Here is an 18,181-nt window from a genome sequence, read left to right as displayed (position 1 = left end):
CCTCAGCTCACCTGCTGCTGAAACCAGGTGGAGGAAGAAATTGCTAAGCAGATTATGGATAGGTGTGGGGGGCACAGGGTAGTTGTCATGGGGGACTTTAACTTTCCAAATATTGATTGGAACCTTTGTAGGTCGAATAGTTCGGATGGGGCAGTTTTTGTGCAGTGTGTGCAGGAGGGTTTCCTGACACAATATGTGGATAGGCCGACAAGAGGTGGGGCCACATTGGATTTGGTACTGGGAAATGAACCGGGCCAAGTGTTAGATTTGGTTGTGGGAGAGCACTTTGGAGATAGTGACCACAATTCAGTGTCTTTTGTTATTGCAATGGAGAGGGATAGGGCCATACGGCAGGGCAAGGTTTATAATTGGGGGAGAGGTAATTATGATGCGATTAGGCACGAATTAGGGGGCATAAGATGGGAACAGAAACTGTCAGGGAAAGGAACTAATGAAAAGTGGAACTTTTTCAAGGAACAAATACTGTGTGTCCTTGATAGGTATGTTCCTGTCAGGCAGGGAGGAAATGGCCGGTGAGGGAACCATGGTTCACAAAAGAGGTGGAATGTCTTGCAAAAAGGAAGAGGGAAGCTTATGTAGGGATGAGGAAACAAGGTTCAGATGACTCGATTGAGGGTTACAAGTTAGCAAGGAATGAGCTGAAAAAGGGGCTTAGGAGAGCTAGAGGGGACATGAGAAGTCCTTGGCGGGTCGGATCAAGGAAAACCCCAAGGCTTTTTACTCTTATGTGAGGAATAAAAGAATGACCAGGGTGAGGTTAGGGCCGGTCAAAGAGAGTCGTGGGAACTTGTGTATGGAGTCAGTAGAGATAGGAGAGGTGATGAATGAATACTTTTCTTCAGTGTTCACCAAGGAGAGGGGCCATGTTTTTGAGGAAGAGAAGGTGTTACAGGCTAATAGGCTGGAGGAAGTAGATGTTCGGAGGGAGGATGTACTAGCAGTTTTGAATAAACTGAAGGTCGATAAATCCCCTGGGCCTGATGAAATATATCCTAGGATTCTTTGGGAGGCAAGGGATGAGATTGCAGAGCCTTTGGCTTTGATCTTTGGGTTCTCACTGTCCACGGGGATGGTGCCAGAGGACTGGAGAGTGGCAGGTGTTGTTCCTATGTTTAAGAAAGGGAATAGAAATGACCCTGGTAATTATAGACCGGTTAGTCTTACTTCGGTGGTTGGTAAGTTGATGGAAAAGGTCCTTAGGGATGGGATTTACGACCATTTAGAAAGATGCGGATTAATCCGGGATAGTCAGCACGGATTCGTGAAGGGCATGTCATGCCTCACAAATTTGATAGAATTTTTTGAGGAGGTAACTAAGTGTGTTGATGAAGGTAGGGCAGTTGATGTCATATACATGGATTTTAGTAAGGCGTTTGATAAGGTCCCCCATAGTCGGCTTATGATGAAAGTAAGGAGGTGTGGGATAGAGGGAAAGTTGGCCGATTGGATAGGGAACTGGCTATCTGATCGAAGACAGAGGGTGGTGGTGGATGGAAAATTTTCGGATTGGAGGCAGGTTGCTAGCGGAGTGCCACAGGGATTAGTGCTTGGTCCTCTGCTATTTGTGATTTTTATTAATGACTAGAGGAGGGGGCTGAAGGGTGGATCAGTAAATTTGCTGATGACACCAAGATTGGTGGAGTAGTGGATGAGGTGGAGGGCTGTTGTACACTGCAAAGAAACATAGATCGGATGCAAAGCTGGGCTGAAAAATGGCAGATGGAGTTTAACCCTGATAAATGTGAGGTGATTCATTTTGGTACGACAAATTTAAATGTGGATTACAGGGTCAAAGGTAGGGTTCTGAAGACTGTGGAGGAACAGAGAGATCTTGGGGTCCATATCCACAGATCTCTGAAGGTTGCCACTCAAGTGGATAGAGCTGTGAAGAAGGCCTATAGTGTGTTAGCTTTTATTAACAGGGGGTTGGAATTTAAGAGCCGTGGGGTTATGCTGCAACTGTACAGGACCTTGGTGAGACCACATTTGGAATATTGTGTGCACTTCTGGTTACCTCACTATAAGGAGGACGTGGAAGCGCTGGAAAGAGTGCAAAGGAGATTTACCAGGATGCTGCCTGGTTTGGAGGGTAAGTCTTATGAGGAAAGGGTGAGGGAGCTAGGGCTGTTCTCTCTGGAGCGGAGGAGGCTGAGGGGAGACTTAATAGAGGTTTATAAAATGATGAAGGGGATAGATAGAGTGAACGTTCAAAGACTATTTCCTCGGATGGCTGGAGCTATTACAAGGGGGCATAACTATAGGGTTCATGGTGGGAGATATAGGAAGGATGTCCGAGGTAGGTTCTTTACTCAGAGAGTGGCTGGGATGTGGAATGGACTGCCTGCAGTGATAGTGGAGTCAGACACTTTAGGAACATTTAAGCAGTTATTGGATAGGCACATGGAGCACACCAGGATGATAGGGAGTGGGATAGCTTGATCTTGGTTTCGGATGAAGCTCGGCACAACATCATGGGCTGAAGGGCCTGTTCTGTGCTGTACTGTTCTATGCTCTATGTATGACTTACTCAGTTAATGGTAGGCGTTGGGGAGAGTTACAGAACAAAGAGATTGAAGGGTACATGTTCATAGCTCCTTGAAAGTGGAGTCACAGGTGGACAGAGTGGTGAAGAAGACATTCGGCATGCTTGGTTTCATTGGTCAGAACATTGAATACAGGAGTTGGGACATCTTGTTGAAGTTGTCCAAGACATTGGTAAGGCCACACTTGGAATACTATGTACAGTTCTGGTCACCCTATTATAGAAAGGATATTATTAAACTAGAAAGAGTGCAGAAGAGATTTACTAGGATGCTACCGGACTTGATGGTTTGAGTAATAAGGAGATCCTGGATAGACTGGAACTTTTTTCTCTGGAGCTGAGGAGGCTGAGGATGATGTTCTAGAGGTCTATAAAATAATGAGGGGCATAGGTCAGCTCGATAGTCAATATCTTTTCCCAAAGGTAGGGGAGTCTAAAACTAGAGGGCATAGGTTTAAGGTAAGAGGGGAGAGTTAGAAAAGTGTCCAGAGGGGCAATTGTTTCGCACAGAGGGTGATGAGTGTCTGGAAGAATCTGCCAGAGGTAGTAGTAGAAGGGGGTACAATTTTGTATTTTAAAAAGCATTTAGACAGTTACATGGGTAAAATGGGTATAGAGGGATATAGGCGAAATGCAGACAATTGGGACTAGCTCAGGGGTTTTAAAAAAAGGGTGGCATGGACAAGTTGGGCTGAAGGGTCTGTTTCCATGCTGTAAACCTCTATGCCTGTTTGCCCTGGATCAAACTGACACCCAGGAACTCCCAAATGCTGCAGTTTGAATGTGTACTAATAAACTGTTTCTTTTATCCAATGATAATTTATTTTTGTTTTTAAGTATTTTATTAACCTTACCACCTGTTGCTATACTATTTTGATCCTTAGGAACAGAATAAATTTTAGTTACTGAGCAGATACTCACCAAAAATCTAGCTTCTTCTCCTGTAGAAGAGTAAGATCACTTCCCAAAGGCTGAGAAAGTTAGAAAGCAAAAGGGCACCCTTTTCCCTTCCTTCCCTAACTCCCTTAATTACCCAACTCTCAGCACTCTATTCTAAGCTGCTCAAGTGATGCCGGTTCAGAGCTGTTTCTGAGCTGTCGATTCAATTGGGAAGCATTTTCCGATCAGGGCCATTGTGATCTCCTGGACTCGTTTCGATCGCCTCAGGGGGTCGGAGAGGAATTTCCCAGATTTTTTTTTTTTTCCCCATATTGGCCCTGGGGTTTTTCACTCTGGGTTTTCGCCTCTCCCTGGGGATCACATGGTCTGGAATAGGGGGGTGGGGGTGAGTTAATAGGTTGTAATGAACAAAGCATCGTAGCTGTGAGGGACAGCTCGGTGGATAGGATATTGGTATGTAGATAGGCTGGAAAATTGGGCGGGGATCCTGGATTCAGGATTCAATCCTGGACCGGGGAGCGGCGCGGGCTTGGAGGGCCGAAGGGCCTGTTCCTGTGCTGTATTGTTCTTTGTTCTTTGTTCAATACAATACTCACTTGCTGACATGGACATCAAGGCCTGTATGGGTCTCCAGGCCATCATGCACACCATCATGATAGGGAGGATGGAGATGGTGTTGCCAGTCATTTACATGATGAACAGATTCATGGGCAGCTGTTTCAATGGGCCCAAGGCGGTGTCCCAGCAGGACTGAAAACAGAAAGTGAGCAGGGTATCAGTAAAGGGGGCCGGGAGGCCATATGCTGATCTTATACCCAGGCCTGGAAGTAAGGATGACGATTAACCCTTTATCACACAGGCTGCTGTGGTTCACCAAGGTACTTCACCACCATGGACAAACCAGGGGCGTTGTCAGCCACACACTAAAGACACATTCAAATCTAACTTACTTTCTCGACCAGGATCCGGTCTGTTTCTTGGACGCAGATGTCCGGTAGCTGTTTGTCCGAATATGCGACTGGGCACATGGAGTCTCTCTGGCCACACTGTTGATCACGGCTCCTATGAGAAACAGAAAACACAAGTTGGTCACTCTTTCAAGACCTTCTTTAAAAAGGGAGTCTCTCTTTTGCGGACCCCAACGTGGTGGCAATAGTGCCAGCACGAACTAAAGCTTGGGCAAACCTCAGACACACACTGCCATTGCGTGTACCAAACTGCCAGGGGAATGGAGGATGGCAGAAGTGGATTAGTGTCAATTGATAATCAGGTTGCCAATCCGCTTGCCCTCCATTTAGGGACAAAGCGACAAATCACCAGATGTACCAAATTGTATCTTGAAAACAAACTGAGGGTTATTGAGAGAGATCCAGTTCAGCACCCGGCCCTGGAAACGAGCAATCGTTCCTCCAACCACCACCGCAGTTGGCACCTGATCAGGTGGAGGGGCTGAAACCAAGATGGCATCTCAGGGTCATGACCTGGGGAAAAGATGCCAAGTGGGGTCTGAGTGATTTCTGGGGGATTTGAAGGGCTGCTTTGTGCTGAGGAGCTGGGTGCGGGGTAAAAGAGACGTAAAAAACCCGAAGTTGGGAAGTTTTGGGTTGGTGTCACATCCCCAGGTCGCCTCCGCTGGAGAGGCGGACTGACCCGGCTTGCCGCGTACTCGAGCCCCCGGCTCCCCGCGCGGCCTCCGCACCTGCTGCTGCTGTAACTCAGGTTGAGCTCGAGGGTCCAATTCTGCCAGCGCGCGCTGTTGGCGAGCCCCGCCCCTGCCGCCATGGCAACGCCTGCCACCGTTAACCGTCCCCCCCTTTCAAATCTGATTCCGATCCGGAGAAGAACCCGCGCGCTTCCATCAAAACACTCCCGCTGCAATGCGCATGTGCGATCCCAACCTCCTCAGCGTTCTGCGTACACCGCCCATTGCCCCGCCCACCCACATCGCCGCCATCTTTGTTAAGGGCACATTGGTTCTTCATCTTCCGTCCAAACGGAGGACGTCTGCCCCACACAAAGATGGACATCCCTTAATATCAGAGATATTTAAAATATTGCTTTTATCGCTTCAACCGTAACGCCGCATAAAGCGTCAATAAAACCGAAAGGACCTTGTCTCCTCATTCAGCAACCAAAATCATAAGAATCCATTGTTAATAGGTTTCTCCACAGATGCCGCCAGGTCTGCTGAGTTTATCCAGTATTTTCAATTTAAGTTTCCCAATTCCAACATCCGCAGTATTTTACTTTTATTTCCTTCCAATTCTACCTCCAGTGCAACTGGATATCATGAGTAAAGCTACCACCAGGCTGATCCTTCCGGGTGGAACAGTGGTTAGCATTGCTGCCTTACAGTGCTTGGGACCTGGGTTCGATTCTTGCCTTGGGTGACTGTGTGGAGTCCACCCACTGTGGTTGACAGGGCTCCTGACTTTGTCCAACTCATGCCCCAGGCCACTGCTCGCACTCGCTCCCAGAAAGAGGACAGGGCTCCCCTTGTCCTCACTTTTTACCAGACCAGAAACCAGCCTCCGTGTTCAAAGTATCATCCTCCGCCATTGCTGCCAACTCCAGCATGAAGCCACTCCTCAACACATCTTCACCTCAACACATCTTCACCTCACCCCTCACACCCATCAGCATTCCACAAGGAAAGTTCTCTCTGGGGCACCCTGGTCCACGCCTCCATCCCACCCAACATCCCATCCCCTACCCACAGCATCTTCCCATGCAATGGTAGACGGTGCAACACCTGCCCCTTTACCTCCTCCCTGCTCACCATCCCAGGTCCTAAACACCCCTTTCAGGTGAAGCAGCGATTCAAATGCGTCTCCTTCAGTCTAGTCTATTGCATTCGCTCCTCCCCATGAAGTGTACTCTCCTACATTGGAGAGACCAAATACAAACTGGGTGATCGCTTTGCTGAACACCTTCAGTCCGTCTGCAAGCAGGACCCAGAACTTCCAGTTCTTGCCACTTCAACACAGCACCCTGCTCTCCTGTCCACATGTCCGTCCTTGGCCTTTTGCAATGTTTGAATGAACCCCAACGCAAACTGGAGGAACAGTACCTCATCTTCCAATTGGACACTTTACAGCCTTCTGGAATAAACATTGAGTTCAATAATTTCAGAGCATGAACTCTCCCCGCCACCTTTATCCCCTTTCCATTTATTTTATTTCATACTGTTTCTTCATTTCATCTCATTTACCCACTTTTATCATACTTCTTTTTCCATTTCTTCATTCCTGCTCTCCTTTTTGCCTCTCCCCCCCCCCCGCCCCCCCCCCACCGCCGCCCCCCCCCCCCCCCCCACCGCCGCCGCCCCCCCCCCCCCCACCGCCGCCGCCCCCCCCCCCACGCCACTCCTCTTTCAGGGCAACTGCCTTAACCACCTTTACCTCTGCTCTGCTATTCTGATCGCTTAATGGACATTTTTAGCATCTCTCTCAGCCATCTTTATCCTCATTTGCATTCCCTTTGTCCAATTACAGCACCCCCCTTCCACCCTTCCACCCATAATTTAAATCTTTTCTGCTTTTCTTTGCTCTTAGCTCTGATGAAGGGTCATCCAGACTTGAATCGTTGGCTGGTTACTCAATATTTGTTTCGTTATTCGATATTAAATATTAATACATGTATTTAATACATACGTCTTCATTCTGAATTGAATATCTCGGGAATATGCAACATTGAATTGCAAACATGACTGACCAATAAAAGAAATTGAGTCACTGGGTGATACACATCCCATGGTACTTATTTGAGACAGTCAGCTTTTAAACAATATCAGATATCTTTAAAGGGAAGAGATTTAAGAATGATCTGTTAGTTATACTTGATCCCTCTTTATTTTGCGTGTGAAATATTCTGGTGCTTAAATCCCGTTCATCTGTAGGAAAGTCCAGCAGATCTACACTGAGTCTCGATTTCTTCATCTGCCTGAGTGCTTTTTCCTATTTCTTTATTATGAAGAACAATTTTAAAAAGATGCTTCTGGGCAATGTCTGCCATTTCCTCTAGTTCATTTACAGTTTCACTTGTGTCTGTCTTTATGAGCACACAATACTATTTGACATGTTTCAGATGGTGATTAACTATGTTAGTCTGCATTTATAAAACCATTAAGTTCTGTTGTGGTTTGAACAAGTTGCTGATCTGCGCACGTTGTCCAAATACACACATTTATTTCCTCATTGCGTCTCAAACTACAGCATTCCTGATTTTGCTGAGAGCATTTGTGGCCGAGTTTAGAGCAAAGATAATATGGCTGCAACATCGAGATTCGGAATATGTACAGCAAAAACTGAAGCCATGCAAAACTACCCTCACAATAAATGAGTAAATTAATGTTTCTGTCCGGGGCCCTTTCGCGTGTTAGGCGAACGTGATAACCACTACACTACAGAAACAACTGACAGCAGAGCGCCACCAATTGGCCTGGCCACAATGTTCACCTCCACTGTGTTGCTGCAGGTTCTAATGGTTACACTGAGAGCCCATGTCAATTAAATCAAGACAAAAAACATTTCTTTCAACTTGATTTCTCAACTTATCTTCAACTTCAACATTTATAAGCGGTCGTCCAGCAAATATCTAAGGAGCAATGATTTCTGCTCAATCATTAATGCATCATTCTCATCTTCCTTCGAATAATTTTAACCAGCTCCACCCAGTGCTTGTTTGCTTTTCAATGTTTAATATTAATATATTTTTATTAATTACATATCACCTCATTCTGAACTGAATATCTCTGAAATATACAACATTGAATTGCAAGCATGACTGACCAACAAAAGAAATCGAGTCACTGGGTAATACACATCCCATGGTGCTTATTTGAGACAGTCAGCTTTTAAACAAAATCAGATATCTTTAAAGGGAAGAGATTTAAGAATGATCTGTTAGTTATACTTGACCCCTCTTTACTCTGTGAGTGAAACATTCTGGCGCCTAAATCTCGTTCATCTGCAGGAAGCCCAGCAGATCCACACTGATTCTCGATTTTCTCATCTGTCTGAGAGGCTTTCCCTAATTCTTCACTCTGAACAACGATGTTAAAAAGATGGTGTGCAATGTGCGCTATTTCCTCTAGTTCAGTTACAGTTTCACGTATGCCTGTCTTTATACTGTTCGGAGTCTAACAACACCAGGTTAAAGTCCAATAGGTTTATTTGGTAGCAAACTAGCTACCAAATAAACCTGTTGGACTTTAACCTGGTGTTGTTAAATTCCTTACTGTGTTTACCCCAGCCCAACGCCGGCATCTCCACATCATTTATACTTTTAGATATGTTTCAGATGGTGATTAACTTTGTTCGTCTGCATCAATAAAGCCATTAAATTCTGTTGTGGACTGAACGAGTTGCTGATATGAACACGGTGTCAAAAAGGGACCTCTATTTCCTTTCATTGCGTCATAAAAATACAAGATTTCAGATTTTGCTGTAAGATTTTGAGGCCGAGGTCAGAGCAAAGATAATATGGCTTTAATATCGAGTTTCGGATAATGCTCAGCAACAAATTTAAATCATGTAAACTTCCCTCATCCTTAAAGAACAAATACTAATAACATTCCGGCATGGCTTTGAACTGGGGAGCTTTCGTGTGTGAGGTGAATGCAATCACCACTTGCAAGCACCCAATGGGACTCTCTTGAAATGTTGCAACACTCATTGTGAATGCTGTAGACATATTGATCCAAGAATGATTGAAAATGGTTGACAATGGCAGGCAACAATAAGAGGCCCTTTGACCCACAATGCCTATGCCAATTATTTGATTACGAGCTACCCAACTGATGTATCGGTGTGGGCTTGGTGGGCCGAAGGGCCTGTTCCTGTGCTGCACTGTTCTTTGTTCTCATTTCAATTTCCTCCTCTCATTCCATGAAGCTGATTTTTCTCCCTTTCAAGTCATTGTCCAATCCCCAGTTGAAGAAGGAGTTTCTGTGGAATCCGTGTCCATACAGTTTGCTTTAAGTAACAACGTTTCCTTGATCCAATGGCATGAAGTATTGGATATAGCTTCCCAATTTAGCTTTCAATGTAGACATATATTTATTTATGCAATTGATTTCATATTGAATTTACAAAACGAGTTTAATCGGATGAAGCATCTCCTCATTATTTCTGAATTATATATAATATAACTAATTAACTCCACAACTTTCCACAGAATGTGGAATATAACAGAAGAGAATGAATCACCTGCACCCAAAGCAGTCTCCTTGTGTTGTCCTCCTGTGTCCCGAACATTTGATCCGATAACATTGAGAATGGGTGGGAAATCTGTCTTGCATACACTGATCTCACACGGGGTGGCACAGTGGCACATAGCTGCCTCACCACGCCAGGGACCCGGGTCCGATTCCTGGCTTGGATCTGAGTGCAGTTTGCATGTTCTTCCTGTGTCTGCGTGGGTTTCCTCTGTGTGCTCTGGTTTTCTCCCACAGTCCAAAAGATGCACTGGTTCGGTGCATTACCATGCTAAAGTTCTCCCTTAGTGTATCCGGAGTGTGGCGACCAGTGGATTTTTACAGTAACTTAATTGCAGTATGAATGTAATCCCACTTGTGACACTAATAAACAAACTTTAAACATGACACGGACACATCCAGAATATGGTTGACTGTAAAAAAATAAAAATAAATAAGCATTGTTGCTTATTCTCTAATAGTCGTCAATTGCTTATAGTCATCAATTAATGATCACCGTTGGTAAGAAATAGATTTCTGGCTGTTCCTGTTGTTAAAATGGACAGTTCCATCGCGATGAATATCTAACGGGATATTGCCGCACTGACACGACCCCAGGGAATTCCAGTTCAGGGAGTTTACTCTGGAACTAGTACGTTTTTGGCATTGTCAATGGGCGCACTTCTCTTTAGTGAGTCTATGGCTGTGTTAATCTGATTGTTTATCTTCCTCATTGACTGTGTGTCTATGTTTGAGTCGATCGGTTTGAGAATCGATCACTGTGTATACTTTGTTGATTCTGTGTGGTATACGACGCTTCTAGTGAACACGGAGGTGGCGTTATTCATGTATTATCATGGTTAACAGCTGAGACTAATATATATCACAAATCTACAGAATAATTCTGTATTTATAGCGAGGGACGTTGATGTCAGTGCCTGGGCATATATCTATATGGTTATATATCCTTACATGTGTTAGCCTTTGCACGTGGCCGTGTATGTATCTGCTCTCCCCGTGTCTGCTGGGTTTCCTCAGTGCTCCGGTTTCCTCCCACAATCCAAAGATGTGCAGGTTCGGTTGATTAGCCATGCTAAATTGACCCTAGTGTCAGGGGGATTAGCGGGGTAAATATATGGGGTTACGGGAATAGGGCCTGGGTGGCGTTGTGGCCAGTACATATTCGCTGGGCCGAATGGCATTCTTCTGTACTGTACGGATTCTATGATTCTAATATCTCGAAATGTGTCAGTCTTTGCAGGTGGCCGTGTGTGTGTCTGTTTCCAATATGCGGCAGTGCTGTCCACGGGAGGGCGCACTCTGATCACTTATGCAAGGTCACCCATTCCTTTTAGAGAAAGCGCCTGTTTGAAGATGTAAAAATGGGCGGAGACAGGGAGTCACGTTCGACCTCATACCATTCCACTGACTGTTTCAACTTCTCCAATTGCAGTTCTGGTACAGTCAGTGATCACTGTCTCTGTTTCTGAAGCTCTAACTGGAACCATGGGGGTGAAATTCTGTCTGACTCTGGTTATTGTCCTGATCACAGCTCGGTCATTTTGAACCTTTGGGTGAAATCCATCAATCACCAAATTAATTCCCCATTTCCATCTCGAGGCAATTATTCCGTTGTTGTTCCTCCTAATCCGCTTTGTGTCCGCTGTTTATTTTCAGAGATAGAGTCATAGAGTCACAGAGTCACAGTGGTTTGCAGCATAGAAACTGGCCCTTCGGCCCAACTTGTTCATGATGCCCTTTTTGTTTAAACCACTAAACTAATCCCAATTGCCCGCATTTGGCCCATATCCCTCTATACCCATCTTACCCATGTAACTGTCTAAATGCTTTTTAAAAGACAAGATTGTACCCACCACTGCTGCTGCCTCTGGCAGCTTGTTCCAGATACTCACCACCTGCTGTGCGAAAAAAATGCCCCTCTGGAACTTTTGTATCTCTCCCCTCTCATTGAACTTATGCCCTCTGGTTTTAGACTTCCCTATCTTTGGGAAAATATATTGACTGTCCAGCTGATCTGTGCCCCTCATTATTTTATAGACCTCTATAAGATCGCCCCTCAGCCTCCTACGCTCCAGAGAAAAAAGTCCCAGTCTATCCAGCCTCTCCTTATAACTCAGTCCATCAAGTCCCGGTAGCATCCTAGTAAATCTTTTCTGCACTCTTTCCAGTTTAATAATATCCTTTCTACAATAGGGTGACCAGAACTGTACACAGTATTTCAAGTGTGGCCTCACCAATGTCTTGTCCAACTTCAACAAGACATCCCAACTCCTGTATTCAATGTTCTGACCAATGAATCCAAGCATGCCGATGCCTTTTTCACCACTCTGTCCACCTGTGACTCCACTTTCAAGGAGCTCTGAACATGTACCCTTAGATCTCTTTGTTCTGTAACTCTCCCCAACGTCCTCCCATTAACTGTGTAAGTCCTGCCCTGGTTCAATCTACCAAAATGCATCACCTCGCATTTGTCTAACTTAAACTCCATCTGCCATTCGTCAGCTCACTGGCCCAATTGATCAAGATCCCGTTGCAATCGAAGATAACTTTCTTCGCTGTGCACTATGCCACCAATCTTGGTGTAATCTGCAAACCATGCTACCTATATTATCATCCAAATCATTAATATACATGACAAATAACAGTGGACCCAGTACTGATCCCCGAGGCATACCGCTGGCCACAGGCCTCCAGTTTTAAAGACAACCCTCTACAACCACACTCTGGCTTCTGTCCAGAAGCCACTTTTGTATCAATTTAGATATCTCACCCTGGATCCCGTGAGATTTAACCTCATGCAACAACCAACCATGCGGTACCTTGTCAAAGGCCTTGCTAAAGTCCATGTAGACAACATCAACTGCACTGCCCTCATCCACCTTCCTGGTTACCCCTTCAAAAAACTCAATCAAATTTGTGAGACATGATTTTCCACTCACAAAGCCATGCTGAGTGTCCCTAATCAGTCCTTGCGTCTCTTAATGCCTGTTGGTCCTGTCTCTCAAAATACCTTCCAACAACTACGCACCACAGATGTGAGGCTCACTGGCCTGTAGTTCCCAGGCTTTTCCCTGAAGCCCTTTTTAAACGAAGGCACAACATTTGCCACTCTCCAATCTTCAGGCACCTCACCCGTGACTATCGATGATTCAAATATCTCTGCTAGGGGATCTGCAATTTCCTCCCTAGCCTCCCACAATGTCCTGGGATACACTTCTTGATGCTCTTTAAAACTTCCAGCATCTCTTTCTCTGTAATATGTACGCTCCTCAAAACATCACTATTTATTTCCCCAAGTTCACTAACATCCATGCTTTTCTCAACACTAAATACTGATGAGAAATATTCATTTAGGATCTCACCCATCCCTGTGGATCGGCACATAGATTACCTTGTTGATTCTTAAGAAGCCTTACTCTCTCCCTTGTTACTCCTTTGCCCTTTATGTATTTGCAGAAGTTCTTTGGATTCTCCTTTGCCTTCTCTGCCAAAACAATCTCGTGTCCCTTTTTTGCTCTCCTGATTTCTCTCTTAACTCTACTCCTACACCCACTATACTCTTCAAGGGATTCACTTGATCCCAGTGCCTATGCATGTCATGTGCCCCTTTCTTCTTCTTGACCAGGGCCTCAATATCCCGAGTCATCCAGCGTTCCCTACGTCTACCAGCCTTGCTCTTCACTCTAAGAGGACTGTGCTTACCCTGAACCCTGGTTAACACACTTTTGAAGCTTGCCACTTGCCAGAGGTCCCTTTGCCTTCCCACAGACTCCTTCAATTAACTTTTGAAAGTTCCTGCCAGAGCGACTGCCCCCAATCAATGAGCTCCTTTGTCCATTCCTCAGTGCAGAACTCCTTCAGCCTGATCCTCCCACAGTACTCAGCCTGATACAGAGTTAGCTCTTCTAACCATCAGCCTTTGCTGCTGTCTTCATTTGCTTTGTGGTTACACATCAGGTTGTACTCTCTTTAGATCAGTCAGGAATTAGGGTCACGAATGCGGCCACCTGCCCCATTAAGTCCATGCTCGTTCCCTGTGAATCAAACCATTGCCCCGTCGATCCCCAGACCCCTGTAGGTTTATTTCCCTCAATTGCCCATCCAATTTCCTTTTGGAAAGATTCCATCATCTCTGCTTCTCCCCCTTGCCGGAAGTGGGTTCCAGATATTTATCACTTTCATCAGATGCAAATGAATCTGAGAGCAGAGAAGGAGGCCATTCCAGCCATTGTACCCATGATATCCCTTTGAACAAGATCTTCCATTAATCCCATATTTCATTTTGAATCTGTCCAGTTCCCTTTTGAAAGATCCAGTTTAATTTGCTTCCTGCACCATTTTCTGACAGTGAATTTCAAATCACAACAACTCATTCTGTTTTAAACCAAATAATTTCACGATATATTGTGTTTGGATTTTCACAGGGGATTTGGAAACGGAGTGAAAGACATGGTTGTTACTCAAAATTAAGACTCAGTCTTTATTAATGATCTCAATGAGCGGACTGAGTGTGATGTATCCAAGTTGGGGACTATTTCTAAAAAGGAAATTACATTTCTGCAGCTTCTTGCATGACCACAAGATCTTGGAAAGTGTTTTACGGTCAAGTTATTTTGAAGTGTGGTCACTGTTATGATGTGGGAAACTGTAGGGGTGCCTCAGAAATGAAAATGATCACTTTCATCTGTATTAACAGTTAAATATAACTTGGTCAAGGAAGCCATGTTAAACTCGAACATGTGATGAGAACTTTATATCATAAAGCTAAAAGCCTCTAGACACGGCTGAGCAAGCAATTAAGGAATTCTTCAATCATTTTGATAAGCTAGAAGACATTATATTCTGCTAAAGTCTGGTTCAAGAATGAGGCTGATTGTTCAACCTGATCAAGATTAGTAAGAAAGCTTTGTGTCTTTCACAAAGTATATTTTTGAACCATTGTATCTTGTATTAATCAAATGTATTAATTAAAGATTACTCTAACAATTAGCTACCAGTCAGTAACAGATGGGTGAATAAGTAGTGAGCCATAATTGAGTTAAAGTTAATGAATCAATAATAAGTCAGTAGTTGTAATGAAAGATTGAGTTTTATTTGCAGTCAAATGTAAAAGCTTAATTGCTGTGTATGTAAAGAATGTGCAGTGAAGATAAATGTACTGGCGAGAGAGACCTTCCAGCTCTGATTAGCCTCAACATTTGTACAGGGATTGTATAGAATCAGATAAAGGGATGGTGTGAAATTATTCTATTGTATTCCTGATAATGACAGAAAATGGGGCAAGTAATTGAGGATACAATTAATCCAGTGACAAAACTGCTTTCTTTCTTCACTACAACCATTACCTCTCCCTTTGCCTTTTGTTCCAGGACATTTTTGACATTTAATCTCGTCGCCCTCTAACCAATCCCCGACTTTCCCTTTTGTTCGACCTGACCCTTCCCTCTTTCTCACCGGTATCAAACCCATCACATTTCTCCCTCTAGTTCTGAAGTAGAGTTACATTGGACGTGAAACATTAACTCAGTTTCCCTCCCCACAGATGCCTGCCAGACCTGTGTTTTTCCAGTTCTTTCTGTATTTATTTTAGATCTACTTGCAGTGGAGGAAAAACACTATTTACTATCCAGGATAAAATAAATGTCTTTCGTCAGTTTTTGTGGATCATTTTGTTTATTTGTTTGTTTCGCTATGATGAGAGGTTGGAGAAACTTTGTTTGTTCTCACTGGAACAAGAGAGGTTGAGGAGCGACCTGATAGAAGTCTCCAATATTATGAGGGGCATGGACAGAATGGATAGTCAAACGCTTTTTCCCAGGGTGGAAGAGTCACAGCTTTAAGGTGCGAGGGGCAAGGTTTAAAGGAGATGTATAAGGCAGATTTTTTGCACAGAGGGTGGTGGGTGCCTGGAACTCGCTGCCGGGGGTGGTCGTGGAAGCGGATATGGTAGTGACTTTTAAGGGGCATCTGGACAAATACATGAATAGGATGGGAATAGAGGAATATGGTCCCTGGAAGGGTAGGGGGTTTTAGTTAAGTCAGGCAGCATGATCAGTGCAGGCTTGGAGGGCCTGTTCTTGTGCTGTAATTTTCTTTGTTCTTATTTCATTGGAAATGTGCTCTCCCAGGCTCAAAGAGCATCAGCTCATTGGAAGCAGAGGGGTGAAACCGGCCAGTCCAGCAGAAAGAAAACCCTTCAACGTTCCACTTCACCAACTGTCAGAATGAACGTGGTTCAGTCCTGGATGTGATTAACAGCAGCAATAACAGCAGAAACCAACTCGATAATCATTGGTGAATCCGTTGGTGTCTCTGCAGGTTGGAGGACCGAGTGAATCCCTTCCCACACACAGAGCAGGCGAACGGTCTCTCCCCAGTGTGAACTCGCTGGTGTGTCTGCAGTGCAGATGACCATTTAAATCTCATTGTGCAGTGAGTGCAACTGAATGGTCGCTCCTCAGTGTGAATGCGCTGGTGGGACACCAGATCCCGTGAGCTTTTGAATCTGCTCCCACAGTCAGAACATTTAAAGGGTCTCTCATTGGTGTGAATGAGATTGTGTCTCAGCAGGATGGATAGCTGAGTGAACCCGTTCCCACACACAGAGCAGGTGAATGGCCTCTCCCCAGTATGAACTCGCTGGTGTTCCCGCAGGTGGAATGACGTTCTAAACTTCTTTGTGCAGTCAGAGCAGGAGAACGGTCTCTCCACAGTGTGAGTGCGTTGGTGGGACATGAGTTCTCGAGAACTTTTAAATCCACTCCCACAGTCAGTACATTTAAAGGGTCTCTCATTGGTGTGAGTGACTTTGTGACTCAGCAGGTGGGAAATGCGAGTGAATCGCTTCCCACACTGAGAGCAGGTGAACGGTCTCTCCCCGGTGTGAACTCGCTGGTGTCTCTGCAGGCTGGATGACTGAGTGAATCCCTTCCCACAATCAGAGCAGCTGAACGGTCTCTCTCCAGTGTGACTGCGTCGATGAATTTCCAGCTCTGATGGGACATTGTATCCCTTCCCACAGTCCCCACATTTCCACGGTTTCTCCATGGTGCGGGTGTCCTTGTGACTCTCTAGGTTAAACAATCAGTTAAATCTCACACAGAACACGGGTACAGTCTCTCCCGCTGTGAATGCTGCGATGTATTTTCAGGCTGTGTAACTGGTGAAAGCTCTTTCCACACTCAGTGCACTGGAACACTCTCACTCGGGTGTGTGTTTGTGTCTCGGTGCGTTCCAGTCACAATGATGTTGAGAATCTTCTGAAGCAGAAAGAACAGAGAAACATTTCACCTTCTAGAATCAAAGGTCAGTGATATTCAGGTCCCGATAAATTGAATGCTGACGTGATGTTTGTTTTGAGGTTTTGTCTGTAAATCCTCACCTTCTGATATCCTGTAAAACGAGTTTGAAAAATTAATCAGTGTCAGTACAGCATAGAAATTCAGAACAGACAATTCTAGTTTCTATGGAACATTCTTTCTTCTCTCATTCCCCAAAAGCTGTAAATCTTCATCCCACACACTCTCCCTCCATTCTCACTCTGCTGTATCTAATATTCGCCCTCCCAATTCTCCTGAAGGTGCTGATTGAGGCTGATTGACAGATCCATGCTCACGGCTTCCTGTCCTGGACACAGAGAGCTGAAAATCTCCATGCAGGCTTCCGGCCGAACAGAAATATGATGATATTCCTCGACTAAGAATGTTTTAAATGGATTGTTTCAGTTAGTGAAGATACAGGGGGTTGTGATTGATGATAGTCTTGAACTTGCTGCCTGTGAGGGTGGTCATAGAGTTTGACAGCATGGAAAGAGGCCCTTCAGCCTATCGTGTTTGCGCCGACCATCAAACACCTTTCTATTCTAATCCCATTTTCCACTCTTGGTGCGTAACCTTGTATGCTATGGCATTTCAAGAGCTCATCTAAATACTTCTTAAATGTTTCAGGCAGTGAGTTCCAGATTCCCACCACCGTCTGAGTGAAAAGGTTTTTCCTCACATCTTCTATAAACCTACTGCCCCTGAACTTAAATCCATGCCTTTGGTTATTGCCCCCTCTACTAAAGAGAAAAGTTCCTTCCTGTCCCCCTCCATCTGTGCCCCTCAGAATTTTATACACCTCAATAAGGTCCCTCTCACCCTTCTCTGCTCCAAGAAAAACAACACCAGCCTATCCAGTTTCTCTTGATAGCTGAAACACTCCAGCCCAGGCAACACCCTGGGAAATTTCCTCTGCACCTTCTACAGTGCAATTACATCCTTCCTATAGTGTGGCAACCAGAACTGCACACAGTACTACCATAGTGTGGCCAACCAGCGTTTTGTATAGCTCCATTATAACCTCCCTGCTCTTATATTCAATGCCTCGGTTAATGAAGGCAAGTATCCCATGTGCCTTCTGAACCACCTTATGTCGCTGTCCTACTGTCTTCAGAGATCTATGAACATACGCACCAAGGTCCCTCTGATCCTCTGTACCTCCGAGGATCTGACTATTCATTG

General features: G+C 44.9%; 1 protein-coding gene and 1 pseudogene across 2 annotated transcripts in view; one reads left to right on the top strand and one right to left on the bottom strand.

Annotated features, from left to right (window-relative positions):
- The window catches only part of LOC144481031 (uncharacterized), a 57,981-nt gene extending 52,660 nt beyond the window's left edge, over positions 1 to 5,321 (bottom strand). Inside the window, exons 1-2 of one of the 2 annotated variants that reach the window (XM_078200672.1) lie at positions 5,163 to 5,321; positions 4,414 to 4,525 (exon numbers count right to left, since the gene is read on the bottom strand). The gene's annotated coding sequence lies outside the window, so the exon portion shown is untranslated. The remainder of the gene's footprint in view (positions 1 to 4,413; positions 4,526 to 5,162) is intronic. The other variant, XM_078200673.1, reaches the window with a different exon arrangement.
- LOC144480750 (uncharacterized) overlaps positions 1 to 18,181 on the top strand; it is a 112,115-nt pseudogene that overhangs the window by 80,725 nt on the left and 13,209 nt on the right.

The sequence above is a fragment of the Mustelus asterias genome, chromosome 30 (assembly GCF_964213995.1).
Source record: "Mustelus asterias chromosome 30, sMusAst1.hap1.1, whole genome shotgun sequence".
In the NCBI taxonomy this organism is placed as follows: Eukaryota; Metazoa; Chordata; class Chondrichthyes; order Carcharhiniformes; family Triakidae; genus Mustelus; species Mustelus asterias.
This window is presented reverse-complemented; position numbering and strand designations above follow the sequence as displayed.